Here is a 14,375-nt window from a genome sequence, read left to right as displayed (position 1 = left end):
GTTTCTGATTTTGTCACTAGTCATTCCTAATATGACCTTTATGTTGAAATCTACTACTTCCGTAGAAACTTTACATTTTCAGAGAGGAGACCAAATGCATGCAACCCTTAGAGACTAGCAACAATAATAAACAACTTAAAAGAAAAAAAAGACTTTAAGTGCCACTATATTTAGAAAAATGTGATTTTTCTCAATAAGGAATTCTTTAAAATTATTATGATTATAATAAATTACACACCATGGCTCATCTGATGATTACTTTTCTTAAGTGGTATCATTTGTTGAAACTCAGAATTAGCTGCACATAACACTTTTCCAGGGGGTAAGCTGAATAACTGAACAAAGAACCCAGTTTCTCAGACTTTACATTCTCACCTAGATAATAATGAAGTGGGAACACATAAAATAACTGCAAAATTACTGTCTATATAAAATAAATATCACATCTACCTCCAAAAGCACCTCCACATTCTGTACAAATATTGTGGGGGGACAAAGGGTTGGAGTTGTGTGTGTAGGTGACAATGGTTGGGCAGGAGTGGTGGAGGGCTGGCAGGAGGTTGGAAATTGCCTCTCTTCTTCTGTAATAATAAACACAATTTTTGTGAACCTACTGTGTTCCAGGCCCTATAGCCTACAGAACATTCTTTTCAATAGTTTAAACCAAACTCTATTTCCCTTTGGACTTTTCTTGCATATTCACCTGACAAATCTCCAACCATAAGATGGACATCTACCTTCTCTCTCTTGCAGCTGGGATGTTGAGCCCCACCGGGGCAAATCTCACTGTGGGGCAGGCTGGCTACAGATGTAAGATCACTAGTCTCAAATTACCACCTGCTACTCCAGGGGGGTTTTCTTCCCACTCTCCTCACAGTCCAGCACCCCCCTCTGCCCATCACTCTTTATAAATGACCTCATCTCCAGCTTTGCTGAGAACAGAAGCCATCAGATGAGAAACCTCTCAGTAGACACCCCATGTGGACAAACCTGTTGACATTGGCCCCAGTTCTCTGTTCCTGTTACAACAGGGTACATGACCTTCCCCACATCTAAGTCCATTTCTTCCACCCTTCCCTCTTTTCAGTGACCTTATGTTCTTTCTTGTTCCCTGTCACTTCTGGATCTTAAGTCTCTTCTTCAACTCAATCTTTCCCACCAGCGTTTACACATCCCCATGTCTATTTTATTTGAAAAGATACAAAAACAACCTTCCCTCCATACCACATCTCCCCCCCCCCCCCCCCCCCCAGCTACCATCCCAACTATCTCTTTCCCTCCACAAACAAACTTCTTGGAAGTGTGTTTAATTTCTTTACTTTACCCTCCTGTCTCAGATCCCTCCAATCTGCTGAACACAAACCAGTCCACAGAAACCGCACTTAATTCACCGATGACCTAGGTGGGCAATTTCACCGGCTGTTTGTAGTCTTTTATCTTTTTATTCAGATCCGGATGGTTGACTGTGCTCACTTCTTGACGCATCTCTTCTGTTGGCACCTGTATCACACATTCTCCTGGTTTCCTCTTATCTTTTAGGTTTGTCCTTTGTCTTCTCAGGGGGTTCAAGCTATTTTATCCAGCCTTTAACTTCTGGAAGCTCTTAAGGCTCAGTTCCAGGGCTTCTCATCCTCTCACTCCTCTTTGCTCTGTTGGGTCCATTATACCATTTAGTTACCCTGATGATTCCCAAATTCATATTTCTAGCCCTCTCTTTCAAGTTCAAGACTTATAAATCCACCTATCTACCTGCATCTCCACTTGGATGCTTCCAAAGATCAAGATCTTCATTGACAAACACGCCTCTCCTTCTGTGTTCTCAACACCGACTAATCGACCACACAGACACACTCTCTCAGAAACATGGGGCTCATCATCGGCTCTTACATCCACTTCTCCTTATTAATCAGTTAATCCTATTATCCTTTCCTCTACATGGCTCTGAAATCCATCCACTTCCTCTGTCTGTGCTGTTACTGCCCTACTTTAAACCCTTGCCACTCGAGTGTGGTCCATGTCCGGGAGTAGCGTATTCACCTTGGAGCTCGTTAGAAACACAGCGTCTTAGGCCCCACCCCAGACCTACTGACTCAAAATCTACGCTTAGTAAGAACCCCAGGGGATTTGCCTGGACAAGAAAGTATGTAACTTCCCCACCTGATCTCCTTGCTTTGACTTTTGCTTCTTCCAACAGATTCTCCACACAGAAAACAAAACCGTGTCACTCACACACTAAAAGCCTTTCCATAGCCTCCCTTACAAGGGTCCAAGGTTTCCTTTTACACGCTATGATTCAAGATCCTGTTGTCCTTTGTCTAACTTTCATCTTTATCGTATCTCTTCTAAGACAAGAAATATTTGGCTGCTTTAATTTTTAAAAAGTAACTTAGATCAAGAAATATTTTATCTAATTTTGTTTTTTTGTATGAATGTCATGTTTGCATTGCAAATGGGACTATTTCTCAGTTCATGTGGTTAGTTAATTTATATAATAAATGCACATAAAAAGTTCTCAAGTATTAAAGAAGTGGTTTTCTTTGCAAAATGCCATAAATTATGCTCCGAAAGCTTGAGATAAATCCCACTGGATGAACAAGATTAAAATCTGAATGTTGTAAGCATGGAAAATAAAACTCTTATTAGTTTTATTTATTATTATTTTTTACAAGGAAGGCAGCATCCTGGACATGAGGGCCACTTCTTTGAAAGAACATCATCTGATTTATCCAAATATGTCAAAAACAGGTTCAGCACTCATGTTTCAATTCCTGTGTCAAATGCCACTGTGGAAAAAGGTTTTGTTTCCACGGGTAATCTACAGACCTCTGAAAATAAAAGCACTGCTGTTGAGTCATAAAATTCAATTTAAAAAAATATCCCTTTTACTTGTTCAAACATAAAAGAGGACTTTGGGAATAGACATATTTCATAAGGCTATGGATTCTAATCCACAATATAAAACGTGATTCTCCTAAAAATTTTAGATTCTCCTAAAAATCTCTCTACACGTTATCACTTGCAGTGGAGGATGAGGGACTGCCGATACCTTAATTGTCTAAAATGCTGGCTGCGGTCACCAGGCAGCCCTGCTTTCAGGTAGCAGAGCCCAGGATGCCTTCAGGGAGACAGAAGGGCTCTGCCAGAGCTTCTCTGATTCATTTGAAGTGTTGGGTGGCAATCATTGCTGGTGGTACAGGGAGAGCCACAAACAAAAGCATGGTTTCTAAGGATACCTGGGGGGGGGGGGGGGTGACCGTGAGGCTTCTGCAAAGTAGGGACAGAAGAAACTGGAGCTTGGAGATGGGCCTGAAAGGACCAAACTTGGGGGCTAGAGGGAGGAAGATCTAAAGACCCAAAGCAGCTGAATGAAAGAAGCCAGTTACACAGGGCCACGTGCTGTGTGACTCCCCATGTAGGAAACATTCAGAGCAGGCAAGGCCATAGAGACACGAAGGGGATTACTGGCTGCCTCGGGCTGGGGAAGAGGGCTGGAGAAGTTGTAGGTTGAAGGCTAAGGGGTCCAAGGTTTCTTTTTGGCATAATGAAAATAGTCTAAAATTGTAGTAATGATTGCACAACTCTGCAAATATAGTGAAAGGCACTGAAGTGTACACTTTAAGTGGTTGAATTGTATAGTATGTGAATCTTATCTCAAACGAGATGTTAAAAAAAGAAATTAAGCCCGGCCAGGCGTGGCTCAGCGGTTGAGCGTTGACCTAGGATCCAGGCAATCGGGGTTTGATTCCTGGTCACGGCACATGCCCCGGTTGTGGGCTCGATCCCCAATGACTCTCTCATCATTGATGTTTCTGTCTGTCTCTCTCTCTCCTTTCCTCTCTGAAATCAATAAAGATATATTTTTAAAAAATTAAAAAAAAAAGATATGTTTAAAGAAAAAAAAAGAATCTAAAGTCCTACTGAAAGAACTCAACATTAAAAAAAAAAAAAAGGATGAAATTAAAATAAATTCTAAAATACATTTCCCTCCCAAAAAAAGATGAGGAAGAAAATGTTAAAGATATTGAGCAAGAATAGTGATGATTGTTTCATATGACTCATATATTGTATAGCTATTTCTTGATTTTTTTCTAAGTTAGCTATCAATCATTGACTCCTTGCTATATAAAAGGAATATTTCACTTCTTATCTACCACCCCCCACCATGCACGCTTATACTTTTTCCTCCCACCATCTTCCCATTGTAGCTGTATTATAATTTCGGGTAAGATCAATATGTAGCACTGATGACTCTCAAATCTGTATCTCCAACAGAGTACTTCCCAGAGTCTGGATGATATCCAAGTGCTTAATAAACATCTATACTTTACCATCTAATAGACTTCTCAAACTTAATTTGTCCAAAACTGAGCTCTTGATACCGTCCAAAACCTGCTCCTCCCACTGCCTTTCCCTCCTTTGTCAATGGCATGCCATGGTCCCAGTTGCTCAAGTCAAAAACCCCAGAGGCATCTTTGCCTTCACTCTAACTCTCCCGTCCTTATCTTACCTGTCAACAAATCCATTTAACTCTGCCTTCAATATAAAATCCAGAGTCCAACACCTTCTCACCACCTCCTTGATACTCCCTAGTCCATCATTTCTTCCCTGAGTTGCTTCAATGGCCTCCTAGTTGGTTTTCTCACTTTTGTCCTTGGTCCCTTGATCCTGCTCACAACAGAGTGATCCAGTTAAAATAAAAGCAGATCACGCCACTCTTCTGCTCCAAAGCCTCCAGTGGCCCCCATTGCATTGCAGGGACATCAGTGGTAGTGAGGTTCCTGAGCAGTAAATGCAATTGGCACCTGGATGGTCTGTTACCCTAGCATATAAGCCTAATGCCTATTATCTAGTTTTCTGGAAGGGTTAGGAAGTTAAAATTCCACTTAACACATCAACCACAAAAACAACTCAGCCTATACCTGTTAAGCTTATAACATTCTCCAACGAAGACATTTTCCATGCTGGTAAAAAGACATCCTCACCATTGCCCTGCCCATGGGATGAGGAGTCTATTTTTCTACCCAGCTAAAGTCCCCTAAAGCAAATCTATTTCTGATTTCCTTAATGGGGAGTGGTGAGTATACCTGCTCATTTTACTGAACTGCTCTTCAAATATACAGCCCTTCTCTGGTTCCTTACACAAAGCATATGCAGCCTTTTCAGGGTCCTACCTTTGGGAGCAAACAAGAATTTTCAAAATCAGACTGAGACATCTATTGGGGCCAATCTTTGGATGTCTTAATACTGTTTCTTTCTGTTTGCAAATGGCGCTGTCCTTTATTAGCATGACATCTTTGATCCATTTTTTGTTGTATTAATCCACAATAATCATCTTAATCTGTGAAATTCAAGTATGTTATCTGGGAAGCGATGTCACCAGGAATTGAGAAATAGAATTTCCTCCATGGATTATAGAAGGAACACTGAAAGGATTTATAGAAAATTTGCTATAAGCCAGTTTAGGAAGTGTGCTTATAAAAACATTCCTTTTTGAGCCTATTGTTCCTCTGAAATGCTGGGAATGGCCTAGTGGCAAAAGCATTTCCTTCTGCTGAGCCTATTACTCTCCTTGCAGTGAAGGAGGGTCTGCAGGGGAAGCCCTCCTCTCTAGGTCTCTTGCTGACTAAGCTTTCTTAAGCCTGGCCCTACTCATCCATCTTTATTGACTCATTCAGGTTCCTGGGGATTCAATCTGATTTCCTTTTCTCCTCAAGTCTTTTACTAAGTATCTATCTCTTAGAGTTCTTCTTCCAAAACCCACTTCAATGTCCTCAGTTTTCTTTTTCCTTGCTGTCCATAATTCTCTTATTTTACAAATATTTGCTAAACACCTGCTATGTTTTTATCAGACTCCATCTCTACACTGGTGAAAATCACAAATGCAAGGCAGGCAGATAGTAAATGCCAAGGCAACCATATATACTCACACACAAGATGCATGAGCTTTTGCATTTCAACATTGCTGAAGTTGAAATGTATCTTACGGGGCGGGGGGGGGGGGGAGAGACAGAGAAAGAGAGAGATGGGCTGGGGGGTGGGGGCTTTCCAGTCTCCAAGTTAGAGAACATTGCAATACAGTTATCCTTGAACACTTTTGGCTTTTACCTCTGTTATTTGCCTGTATGCTTCTAAATAACATGTTGATGCTGCATGCACCTGGGAAGCAGAGCCTGGGGCAAGGGCTTGCATCTGAGCAGTCTAGTGGGGCCTGATGCCAGAGAACAGGAGCACGGAGTGGGCAGCGTGGAACAGGTGAGGAGGGAGAGTCAGCACAGGTGCATCGTGATCGTCAGCACTATGGCAGCCGGGGTTCAGTCCTGCTGGGCCTTGGGAACACGCCTCAGAACGGCCTACCCACCAGCTTCCCATCTCCACAGGTGTGAGCGCCACAGCGCGTGCTGGAGAAGTCCCAGATGTGTGGACAGCTGAGGCGAGGGGCTGTCAGGTTATACGGGCTCAAAGCAGGTTGCCGAAGCAATGCAATGGTCAGAGAAAAAGGTGGGCTGTGGGGGCAGCAGAAATGTCCAATACAACTGCTATTTTTTTCTTTTTAAATAAAAATGTTTATAGCAGCTTTATTCACAATAGCCAAAAGCTGAAAGCAATCCAAAACTCCATCAACAGGAGAATGGATAAACAAATTATGGTATATTTCTCCAACAAAGTCCTACTTAGCGGCAAAAAAGAATGGAGCGTTGATACAGGCAACAAGATGGACCACTCTTATGGACACAACGCTAAGCAAAAGAAGTTGGAAACCAAAGCGTACATACTGGGAGATTCTAGTTACATAAAGTTATAGAACAGGCAAAACGAACCTATGGGTGTGGGTCAGAACAGGGTTGTCTCTGGTGGGGTATGAAGATTAACTGCAAAGGAGCCTGAGACAATTTCCAGAATGATAGAAATGGTCCATGTCTTGACAAGGGTTTACAGTGCATGGATTTATGCATTCATTAAACTCATTGCATTGTACATTTAAGATGTGTGCATTGCACTGTGTTTAAATTTTACCTAAAAAAACCTATAAAGAAATATTTATATCTAGCTGGTAGATTTACCTCTCACAGTGGTATAGGTTAGTAACTCTGAAATTACTTTCCGTGTACTCAGGTCTTGAGCAAATGAACAGGATATATTTAGGATAACCAGAGCTAAGCTTCTCGCTGTTGGAGAAGGGAATTATAAATATGGAGAGTAGGAAGACTAGAAAGTGTGTCCTGTGATGATGGTTTGGAACTGGAGGTATCCATACACACTCATGGTATTAATAGATAGAAATATACCTACATATATATGTGGTATATGTGGGTGGTGGGTGCATACACATGTACACACACAAACACACACACTCACGCACATTTCCTAACTCTACCTACTGAGAGGACCTAGGAGCAATGATGCACCAGGAATAACGAGCACATGAATAGCCCATATGTGGGTTTCTAAACACCACTCTTTACTAAAAGGAACCAGGGCTCTTTGGGGAAATGGCTGACTCCAGGGCTGGGGAAGGGAAAGTACAAAATGACCCCAAAACATCTTGTGCCAGTAAGAAAGCAGCTTAAATGCTAATGGGAAGATATCAAAGAAACAGAGAGACCAAGCTGAAGGAGTTCCCAGTGGTCAAATGTGGAGCAGTATGAGCATCAAGATAAATAATGATTGTGATGGAAGTTTGTTGTCATGGAACCCATGGCAAACTAAATTGAAAATGATATTGATAAACTAAGAGTAATTAATAAGTGAAGCAGGAATGGCAGCAGTTGGAGACCATGTTCTACTCAAGACAGTACTGTTAATGGCCTGATTAATAGCATCTTTTCCCTGGACTGCAGGAATGCCAACTATCCAAGTATGCACAAGCGCTGCCAACTTACCAAGAGCTTCGAGGCAGCCAGCCAGACTTCTGCATAGCGCTCCAACGTAGAATCGTGTGTCAGGTCTCATCACTGCTAAACCTAGTGACGGTAACTACGGCACACCCAGTGAGGGTAACAGGTATGAGGTTTAGTTCACAAATTCAAGGCATGCAAAAAAAAATAATCCATTTCTTGGTCTTCTTTATATCAAACTAAATCTTTCAACCTTCCAGCCTGCGAGGCCAAAGGAAAATTACAATTCCATTGTTACTGAGGTTTCTCCTTTCTTCCTAGATTCTCAACAGTAGTCAGAAATTTTATGTGGTGCAGAGACCTTGCAAGTCCACTTTCCTGGGTTTTGTGTCATCTCCATTTTCTAAACTCATTGGGACCTCTTTAACCCTCTGCTAACTTGGGGCCCAGAGCCTTGTAGTTAGGGTCTGGCCTCCCTAACCCTTCCTAAATCTCAACACTTTCGCTGGGACAGCAGGGAGCAGAGCCAAAGGCTTGAAGAATCCTCCTGCTGCCCTGCCTTTGACTCTAAGATGCTCCTTTCCCTATTGGTGTCTTCACAGGAAGAGAGCATGATTTCTCTAAGGAGCTCCGGTTTGGGGAAAATAAAGGCCAAGAGGAAAAGCATCTGTTGAGTAATTTTACTTTTGGCACAGTAGCCCCCAACTTCCTCTGAGGGCAGGGTTAATGGCAGAGGTGAGGGGGCACAAAGGTCCTGCCCAGCTTGGTGGAATGGGGGGAGGGGAGGTGTGGGAAGAGACACCCCAATAAATCATCTTGTCACATGTTATATATAAGTGACCAGACCCTGTGTTGTTTGTAAAATGAAAACCAATGACTTGTGCTTTAATCATTTCTAAGAATCAAGAGAGAACTTGTGTTTTTAGATCAGTTTTAGGTTCACGGGGGAAATTTGTGGTCCCACTGATCTTTCGTCAAGAATCCTAACCTGGTCCAAATTCCCATCATGTAGAACACTCACAACAACCTTGTCATGGGGCCGTCACCCAGCTCCTGCTGGAATGTGTCCAGGCACAGGAAACAGCTGCCTCCCAGGGCAAATGATGCCTTTTCCAAACAGCTCTAATTTAAGGTACATTCTGCCTCTTTAACTTTTCACTGATCCATCTTTCACCCTGTGATGCTACCCTGAATTTGTCTCGTTTACTAGAAGTGGTTTCAGATACATAATTTTAAAGTTTTTGCAGGACTCTGGAGAATAATCTGCGTGGGCCTGGAGTTGTAAGCTCATTTAAAGCATCTAGATCTTCTCTTAACTTGTTTTCTATCTAGGTCTTTGTACCCTCTTAAGGATGTCTGTTCTCCCCATTCCATTTGAAAAATTTCTCATTAAAAAATAAATAAATAAATTGAAATTCAGTAGCTCTCCTTTTTTTTCTTTCATTGTTTGACCTTATTTTATTATAAAAACAATTGAAGTTCTTTTTTTTTTAAATAGGGAAAAAAGACAGACCAAGAGAAGAAAAAGTTACCCACAAACTCAATACCCAGAGCGCTCTCTCTCTTTTAAATGGATAAATATAAGCATGGTTGTACATTTACCAAACATCCCACTGGCTGTACTGTGTGTTTTTTTTAAATATTACAAATGTCCCTTTATCTCCCCAATGACCCAGTCCACCCCCTCCTATCCCCTCCCCAGGCCCCCTCCCCACCATTGTCCGTGTCCTTGGTGGCTGCACTGTTTTGAACTTGCTTTCTCCACTGAACAAATATGTCTCGAAAAGGCCTGTGTTCTCACACTATTCATTTATCATTACACCCCAGTCTCAATCAGTGAGTTACCCCTTTGTAATACTTTTTATTTCAAATATGTCTATTTTTTAAGCTTCTGAATATTTTGTTCTTTGGGCTTCTGGTACTATTTTTTTTGTTCCATAACTTTCATTGACTTGATTCCATATAATCCTTTTATCTTTTGTACACAATTACTTATAATCTGTCTATATTGGTGTTACTCGTGTGCAACCTGACTTTCTTTAGATATCTTCCCATTTCTCCCTCAAAAAAAAGAACATCACTGGTAATTGTTTGTTCAGAATTTTGCTTTTGGTAAGCCCTCATCCCATTTGAGCCAACTAGGCTTTTAGAGCCTCTGGCTTTAGAGTTCAATCTATTTCTTCCATCTGGACATTTTTGACCTCTGCTTTCCAAAAATCTAGGGTATGGAATTGATTGACCCTAGAACAGAGGATCCAATGCAAAGTTGGCCAGTCTATCCTGGCCCTTTCAGAGAACTTTCTGCTGCTGCTCTGTACCCCTCTGCCCCAACATCATACACACACACACACACACACACACACACGTGTGTGTGCATGCACTAAGACCCTGCACTCAGTGGTTGACGTATGGATTTTATAACCACGGTCAGTTGGACTTGGGTGGAAACACCCAGTCAAAATAAGCCTAGAGATTCTCTCTTCTAGGAAGATGAAACAGGGAAGGAGAGATTATTAGTCTCTTACAGGCACTTGCATGGGAAGTGGTAGGAAATAGAGCCTGGAACAGTCACCTCTGGCCCAGATGCATGCAGACAGCAGAGAAAGCTGGTTTTCAGAGAGAGAGAGAGAGAGAGAGGAAGGGAACAGAGCAGGCACAGGGAGGGAAGCAGAAATACTACAGCAGACATAGTTGTTGCCCTGCCCAAATACCCTTGGGTTCCTTTTGCCAGCTCTGTGCATGTCCATTGCCAGCCTCTGCAAGCCTTGTGGCTCACCACACTCACCAGCAACTTTCTGAGGACTGCTCTTGGGTGCTGGAACCATCTCATCCATATGGAGAGCTAGAAGCCCCTGGGAGTTTTATTTCCCTTTATGCCAGTCCTCCTCTCTACCCACAAGCTACAATCATCAAATGATCAGTGTCCAAGTACAAAAGTCCACCTCCACTGAGTGAGAGAGAACAAATTCTGAGGTCTAATTTATACCCCTGAGCGCCTCATTCCCCAGCAATCAAGTTCCCCCAGGAGCTTCTCACTTACACTTCAGCCCTTGGTAGTTGGGAGAACCTGATGCAGAACCAATGGGAAGCCAGGTAGTCTAGAGAAACAGATAGGGGCCTTGGGCCTGAGAGATTGCTGGCTCCTGGTTTGGGTTCCTTGTGAGACCCAAAGATTTCCCCTCTGTTGATTCGGTGGCCTGCTCCTGAATCTTTGACTCACTTTCCCCTTTGGATTAAACTGGAACCAGCCAGTTTCTCTGACTTGTTACCCTAAAGTCCCCCCTCAGGCACCCAGCATCCCCTCCCTGCTGGCAGAGTCACTGTCCTCCAGATCAATTTGATTAATTACTTATTTCCAATTGATCAGGATCTGGGAGATGAAATTATCAGCAAGACAAGTTTAGAATTTATCAGAAGCTCTGCTTTTACTGAAAAGTGGCTTCTGGCAGAATTTCTAGACCTTTAAGTCACTCATCACTGCTGTTTTTGGCCATGCTATGCTTTTAGATTTATTTCTAGACCTTGAAAGGCTAAATATGCATTATATTATTAAATAAATATACACATTTAATATATGTAAATATTATATATAAATATTTATATGTGTGTGTGTCACTTCTGTCCTAGAACAAAATTTTTACTGTAATGAACAGCTTTAAAAATATTAGTTTAATGGAAAGTTCATGTCCTTTGCCCTTTTATCCAAAAGTCTATTTATAGAGTGGAAAAAACAAGCTCATGTTCCTTATTTGGTGTTTGTGTTTCTTCTACTATAGCCTGCCTCACAAAGATATTTTTGTTGCTGACACAGGGGGTTTTTTTCTTTAAGGTTTTTTCCTAAAAGCCAGGAACTTCTTTACATATTAGTTATCAAGTTCTTTCTGGCTGTGATGAAACATAATATTGGTTAATGGACTTTTCCGTCAATAATTTGTTGCCATTGTATTGAGAACACATATAACAATTAAAAAATATAGAAAGTCAGGAAGAAGGGCGGGAAATCCTGTGGACCCTCCAGAAGCCAAATCTCCATCAACTTGCCGCCCCACCCGGGCTTCAGTTTGCTCCTTAATGAAATAATAACTTGGACATAAAAGACCTCGATGGTTCCTTATAATGCTCATAACAGAGATGTTGGAAGGAAATGTTAGCCACAGGTTGATCTGGAGAAGCACAGGACTGGAAATTAGTTCTCACTCCTCATTCAATGCTTTTCTTTTTTCCATCATCTTTAAGGCCTTGTTTTTTTCTGCTTTGTCCCCAGGCCACTTCTTGGCTTTCAGCTGTTCATTTGACTCCCCGATCACCTTCCACCTTTAGACACACATGAGCAATGCTTAGGGACTCCAAACATTTCCAGCCAGCCCTCCCACAGGTCACTGGACTTGTGCTGACCACGAATCTAGAGGGCCCTCTGCACAGCACCACATACAATATTTCAGTACACGCTTGCTAAGTGGCTGGATCAAAGATCTGGAAAAAAAGGGAAGGACCTAGGGAAGGATTAAAAAAACTAATAATCACCCATATTAATTTTTTTGGAGCCATTTTTGGATCCAAACCTCAAGACCTATGCCCTTTTGAAGGGCTGGGATTATGACATAATCATGTGTGTAACAAAATAGTAACTGCTAACATTTAATGAGTGCTTAATACGTGCCAGGCATAACTGAATTTAATCATCACATAACTCCAAGAGGGAGGTAACAATGATATTATTAAATCAATGGGGTTTTGTTTGTTTTCCCCGCTAACATCTCAGAGTCCTGATTCATCTTACAATTGATGGTATTTTACAATCAACATTGACCAGGCAGTGTACACACTTAGTCATTGCTGTTAATACTAGCATTTCAACGGGGTTATATGCATTGTTGGAACTATGTGAACACAGAAAAGCATGGAGATAGAGCTGGAAGGTTGTTGCTAGAGAAATGATTGCACTTCTGTATTTTCTTGCAAAAGCAACAACCAAGGACTTCTGGTATAGATGAAAGAAATTTCAAAGTCGTGAGAGGCTGATGCAACCAATTTATGCACTCCACAGGGCAATTGTTTAAACTAAGGCAACATGCCAACATTTAATTGGCAGTATTTGTTTTTCTTAGAAGTTAATAAATGATGCCTTTCATCAAAGACATCTTAGATTTGACTAAGTATATTATCTCCATTTTGCAGATTTAAAAACTGAGGATTGAAGAAATTAGGCGATTTGCTCATTTACAGAGCTAGGAAATTATAGAGCTGGGATTCAAATCCCAGCCCATCTGACTCTAGATCTCAGGGTCCTAATCGCAATACTACACTGCCCCTCACAGCGCTTAGCGTGGTGCCTGCTAAAATAAATATTTGTTAATACAAACTGAACAGTTTAAAGAGGGTTTATTCTTGGTGAGAAAAATCATCAAATACATAGAGACTGTCTCTACACATGGAAACATCATTCTGGTGGGAGAAAACTCAGAGCATTTTTGCTTCCAGAGTTCCAAACCCAAGGGTAAAAGGGGACCTCAGAGGATTACGTTCTCCACAGTGTCCCATCCAGATCCCTGAGTGGGGAGCATCGAGGTGGGGAGCTAACTGCCATGGGCTTGGGGCCGTGGGCAGCAGCATCTTGGACCTCTGGCTTGGAGTTTGTAAGAGCCAGTTCCCAAGAGGCTAATGTCAACCGACCAACTGAATTATTTCTAATTTTGAAACTTAAAAGTTTTATTATAACGTTAATTATTTTTTTGATTATTAAAGTAGCTCGTGCAAAAAAGTTTTTGAAAAATTCATGAGAAAATAGCAGCCACTGTTAATGCTCTGGCATACGTACATTTTCAAGTTTTGAATTAGGTTGCTTGATAACCTTTTCTTTAGACTTAGTATATTTCATATATACCTTCCCATGCATCTAAAATATAGTATTCCATCATGCAAAGATTGTTTTTGAAACACTTAAAACTTATAGAAAGTGAAAAGACCCTCCTTCCTGCCCCTTTCCCAACCTCCCTAATCAAGGGCTCCTTTTATATTTAACTGCCTGAAATATGTTGTAGTTTCCTAAGCCTGATGAAACAAAGTGCCACAAATTGGGTGGCTTAAAACAGAAATGTCACAGCTCTGGAAGCTAGAAGTTCAAAGACAGTGTCAGCAGGGTCTCTGAAGACTCTAGGGGAGCTCTTTCCTTCCCTCTTTGAACTTCTGGTGGCTGCCATAAATCCTGGGCAACCTTTGGCTTATAGAGGCATCATTCCAATGCCTGCCTCTGTCTTCTCTATGCCACCTTCCCCATGTGTCTCTCTGGATCTTCACATGGTCTTCTCCTCACTGTGACTCTTTTCTTCTTTTAAGAGCACCAGTCATTTCAGATTAAGGGCCCACCCTACTTCAGTAAGACTTCACCCTTTTTCCCTTTTACTTTTATTACTTTTTATTGTGTTTAAAATATACCTGACATAAAATTTACCATTTTAACTCTTTTTACATGTACAATAGCATCAAGTATATTCACGTAGTTGTACAATCATCTCCATGATCTATTTCCAGAACTTTTTC

This window comes from Miniopterus natalensis, chromosome 2 (genome assembly GCF_054644295.1).
Source record: "Miniopterus natalensis isolate mMinNat1 chromosome 2, mMinNat1.hap1, whole genome shotgun sequence".
In the NCBI taxonomy this organism is placed as follows: Eukaryota; Metazoa; Chordata; class Mammalia; order Chiroptera; family Miniopteridae; genus Miniopterus; species Miniopterus natalensis.
This window is presented reverse-complemented; position numbering follows the sequence as displayed.